Source organism: Octopus sinensis, linkage group LG8 (genome assembly GCF_006345805.1).
Source record: "Octopus sinensis linkage group LG8, ASM634580v1, whole genome shotgun sequence".
NCBI classification, from domain to species: Eukaryota; Metazoa; Mollusca; class Cephalopoda; order Octopoda; family Octopodidae; genus Octopus; species Octopus sinensis.
The window spans coordinates 107,243,323-107,249,322 of NC_043004.1; positions in this window are offsets into that span (position 1 = coordinate 107,243,323).

Below are 6,000 nucleotides of genomic sequence, written 5' to 3' on the forward strand. Positions count from 1 at the left end.
GGTTAAAGAACTTCTACTGGGAAGTTCTTTAAATTAAAGAATAACGACTGCGATTAAATTTGCAGACAAATTAGTCTAACATCTGCATAAAGGGAAAAGAATCGTGTGCATTCACGAGTCTAGCAGTTGGATATTTTAAAGAAACTGATTGATCTAATTGTGGGGAGAAAGGAAAAGGCTGGAAATCGAGACCATAAAAAGACTTTGGGATATTGGGGCTACAGTACGTGTTGCCCTGTTCTGTACAAAAAAGTTATATATATAAATTAAAGACCCTATACGTGAAATGAAAGGGTTATATATTAAAATATTTTTTTATCTTTCTGATTTCTGTCGTGAGTTATTTTAGAAAAGTTGTCTCCCATAATTTATGGAAAGCTTGAAGTAGAATTATGTGGTGGGTGAAAGAGAATGCTGTACATTAGAAAAAGTAAAGATAAAAAAATAAAATCATCAATTTCCTTTGTATGGAACTCGACCAAAATGAGTCATCACAAATCATATATTATGATTATTTGTCAGAAATGATTAAAAAGATTGTATCACCATGGACAGTTCTGTGTGTCCTGAACTAAGGATAAGAATTATGTAAACATTTTCTCTATGTTGCCAATAATTGCAATTGATAATGTTAATCTGTAGCCTAAATCTTCTGCATTGAAGTCTCACTCCTCTCGATCAAATGTAGCTGAGGCTTGAGCTCACACTGATTGTTTTCTCCCTCTCTTCCACATGTGATTAGCTTTGCAGCTCCTTTACAACAAGAACCTGCTCCCCTTCCCACATATTCTGATACTTTAACCCTTCATACCCAAGAATAACCCACCATACACACATGCACACACACACATGCACACACACTCACACACACACATCTCAGAGTTTATAGTCATGTGAGCTGCTTAGCAACCTTAATAGTACTGGGAGCCCCAAAATAGTACCCAATACACTTGTACATGCTGTGAAGTGGTTCGCATTAGGAAGGGCATCCAGCCATAGAAACCATGCCAAAGCAGATACTGGAACATGATGCAGTTGTTAGACCCAATAGATCTGGTCAAACCATCCAGCTCATGTTGGTATAGAAAAAGGACATTGAACAATGAAGAAGAGGAGGAGGATGGTGGTGTGGAGGTGGTTTTTTAATTATAAGTTTACTAGGTTTGGAATAACCTGAAGCTGCAACAATAACAAAAGATCTTTTAACTCATTACAGTACACACACACACATATGTGTACAATGTGAACTGCTATTTGCCAATTTTCCCCTCCTGATGAAGGAAACCAGTATTTTGATGATGTTTTATGCAATCATCTACAGGTGCATATCCATGGCTATTTGCCTATTCCATCTGCTAATTATGAACTTACAGCTATTATATCATTCTGAGCTCCTAGAAACAGCTGTTGAGCTAACATTTTCTGTCTTTTTTTCATATTCCATGTAAAAGAAAATTGATTTGTCGCTATATATAAATATCTATGTGCTTGTACACTATGTGATCAAAGGTATCTGGACCCCCACCTGATAATGAAGTACAAGTTTGGGCCACCCTCCATTGGGAACACTGGCAGTCAATACAGTGTTGGCCCACTCTTAGCCTTGATGAGAGCCTCCACTCTTGCTGGTCTACTTACAGTCAAGTGGTGAAAGGTTTCCTGGGGAATGGCACCAAGATGAGCATAGGTATCGATGTGAGTTAGTGTGATCTAGCATGAGGTCAGTGTTCTAAGACATCCCAGAGATGTATGATGGGATTTCAATCAAGACTCTGCACAGGCCATTCCATTAGTGGGATGTTGTTGTTGTCAAACCATTCCCCTACAACCTCTGTGGTATGGACAGATGCTTGGTGTGTTTTAAAATACACAATGGTCATCCCTGAACTGGTCTTCGACAGTAGGCAACATGAAAGGGGTTAAAATCTCAGAGTAAGTTTGTGCCATGACAGTGCCACATAACGCAACAAGGGGGAAAAGCCCCATCCAGGAGAAACATGACCACACCATGATCCCACTACTGCTGAATTTCAAGGCACTATACAGGCTGGTGTGTATCATTCACCACACCCACACCCTACTATTGGATCACCACATTGTGTACCATGATTCATCACTCCACACGACAGATTTCCACTGTTCTATAGCCCAGTTACGATGCTCTTTACACCACATGAGGCGGCGTAGGGTATTTGTCTGTGTGATGTGTGGCTTGTGGGCAGCTGCTCTTCCATGGAAACCAAGTTTCTACACCTCACGTTAAAGAGTTGTGGTGTTTTGAGTAGATCCTGCTGCAGTTTAGAATTCCTGTGTGATGGTGGTGAGGAGTGGTAGACGATTATGCTGTACAACACTCGACAGTGTCTAAGGGTTCACATCGGAGGTCAGCTCAAATGCTTTGGGGTTGTACATGTCCCTTTATGCATCTACTTCATTGTTACATCAGAAACAGTGGACCTAGGCTATTTTCAGGAGGGTGGAAATCTCACACACAAGCTTATTAGACAAATGGTACTTGACTACATTGAAAGTCCATTAGTTCTGTACCCATATATGCATGTATATATACATATATATGTAGGTATGTACATATATGTATGTATATATGCATATATATATATTTATGTATGAATAAATATATTTATGTATGCATATATATTTATGCATGCATATATATTTATGTATTATTTATATCATTATATGATCGAACGCCATACATCCTTTTCCAAATAAGTTTTATACATACATATATATATATTTTGGTGTCCTGTACTCATATATGCGTGTATATATACATGTAGAGGTAGGTACGTACATATATGTATTTATATATATGCATATGTTTTATTTATTAATATATTATATATATATATATATATGATGATGATATATATATATGATTGGCTTCTTTCAGTTTCCATCTACCAAATCCACTCACAAGGCTTTGGTCAGGACTGAACCCGGAACCATGTGGTTGGTAAGCAAAGGAAAACATTACCCTCTTAACATAAAGTTAATCTGATATGATCTAATGGGAAAGTTATGATCCACTTGCAACAGTATCAAAGCTCCAACAAGTCTCACTATTCTTTCCTGTAATATTATAGTTACTCACTCTTTTCATCATCATCATCACCATCATTTTAAGATCCACTTTTCCATGCTCATACAGAACAGACAGAGTTTACTGAGGCAGATTTTCATTTTCTGCCCCCCCCCCCTGTTGCCAAACATCACCTGTCTTCAAGCATAATAGGTTAGACATGTTTTTGTAGAATATTGCAAATAAATGACACTGCTTGTACAATGGTGACACCTTTTTACTGCCATTATGTGATATCAACACAAAGAGACAGTATCACATACGCACACTTACACACACATACACACACACATGCACACACACATACACACACGCACACAAACACAGACACACAAGTTTGTTTCCCAATCACATGTTTCTAGGTTCAGTTCCATTGTATGGCACCTTGAGCAGATGTCTTCAACTAGCCTTGTGAGTGGATTTTGCAGATGGAAACTGAAAGAAGCTCATCATGTGTGTGTGTGCATGCGTACATGTGTGCATGCTTTTGTGTATGTGTGTGTGTGTGTACATGCATGCATGAATGTGTGTGAGTCTTTGCATTTATCTCCTACAACAGCTTTACAACCAAAGTTGGTTTGTTTACTGCCCTGTAAGTAAGCAGTTCAGCTAGAGAGACCAATAGTATAAGTCCAAGGGTTGAATCATTCAACCAAATCCCTCCTTCAAGGCAGTACCTCAACATATACATGGGCTCCTTTCAGTTTCCATCTATCAAACTCACCCACAAGGCCTTGGTGAGCCTAAGGTTATAGTAGAAGACACCTGCCTAAGGTGCCGTGCAGTGGTACTGAACTCAGAACCCTGTGGTTAGGAAGCAAACTTCTTAAGCACACAGCCTGCCAGTGCCTATTACTCCAGAATAAAATTATGTAAGCATCAATACTTTAATCTAATCAGCCTAAAAAAATGCCTTGAGTACCCTAGGTTTCTCCCTCTTGTAGCCACATCTAAATCATGATATTGAAAAAATGCAATTAGACTGCTACTAAACTATATTTGTGTAGAGTACAGCTCACCTCTCCACAATTACTTAAATGTTGTTAATCATGTACACTGATTATAACCAATTAGTGACTGTCAAGTTGTTGTACATAAAACACAATGAAAATTTTGAAAATTTGGTGCATCTAACACCATTTTATTTCTACCAGTTACAATTATTGAATTTCCACCAATCAAGAAAACCCTATTAGGTCACATGATTACAGAGTTAAAACTATCATTTTTCAACCAATAGAATGACTATCTTTTGTACACATGAGCAATTTTACCACTCCTTTCAACCTTAAGAGTTTGAATTTGTCATTTTGCTTAGAGATTGTCATGGATTCACCCAAACTCTTGCCAAATGCCTGGATAGATAAGAACAATTGTTTCACACATCTCCTGTTCTTTCTCTTTCACATATTCATAGAATGAGAAGCATGTTCAAGCTTGCAAAAAAAACTCAGAGACAGAAAGGAACATATTACACACTGACAATCTTTCCCCCCACTCTCTCTCTTTCTCTCCCTCTGAGCTAACTTACACAAATATAAAGACTCATACAACATCTTTATGTAAGAACTCTTTTTTACAATTCATTAATACTAGTCTTCTCACTTCAGGTTCTTCATTGGCCTGTTAAGGTCAATTTAATTGCTTAACAAAATGAAAATAAGGTTGTTTATTAACATGCAGTCTACATCATATTATATTTATCCTTATTAACATCAAGTAAATCTTAGCATAAACAGTATCCATCAAATACTAAAAGAAATCTGGAAAGTCTCAATACAGAATCTCCGAGGAAGATTCAATACATTTCCCTACAGAAGTATGACTTTGATATCAGAGATAATAAATAACCGAAGCCACTTAAAACCTTATTTCTTAAGCTTCAGTTGTATATCATTTTATCCCTAGACAGAAAATTAATATGCTAAAAAGTGCTCCACATATCTCTTCCTTGACATAACTAACCTAAATCAGAAATTGTTATAAATAAAATGGGTACTTTTATAAAATGAGCCAGTCAATGGGTAGAATGTTGGTGAGTAACATTTTCATGAATTCTCCTTCTCAGTATCAGAGATGGTAAGTAGGTACCAAGGAATTGAATGACATTTGTTTTTTTTTTTGTTTTTTTTTGTTTTGGGTTGTTCTTTGTATGTTGTCTAGTTTGTGTTTTTGTGTAGCAGCAGCACCATACCATATGTGGGAGAGCAGGCTTAACTCCCTAATGAAATTATAGGGGTGCAATATGACATATGGCATGTCTTTAAACATAAATTTTTGGCAGGCAACTTTGCATGTCAATTTTCAAATTAGATATTATCAAAAGATTTACCAATGTCAAGGTCAATAACAAGCAACATTGCTCTTGCTAAAGTTTTTAAAGGGCAAGAGACCTCTAACATGGAGTTGGATACAGGATTTCCAGTAAATTTATCTCTACATAAAACCTAATGGTGATTGTTAAGAAAAAAGCAAAAGCAGATTCATTATCACTATCATCATTTAACATCCTCTTTTCCACACTTGCATTGGTCAGATGGAATTTGCTGTATCACATCTTGAGCAAGTGCCTTCTACTCTAGATACAGGCCAACCAAAGCCTTTTGAGTGGATTTGGTAGATAGAAAGTGAACAAAGATTGTCGTATGTATGGATGTAAATATCATATCAGGACAATTACCCCACAGGACAATTCTCCCCGATGGCAACTACCCCCTAGGACAATTACTCCCCTTGTTTAATTATCTCCTCTCCAATATATTAAGAAGTTTTAAATCCTCATCTAAAAGTGCAAATTATATGCAATTCCTCACAAATATTGTATCACATTTATGTTTTCATAATGGTCAACTACATCATTAATACAGACTGAAACATCGAAATATTTCTTTCTAGAA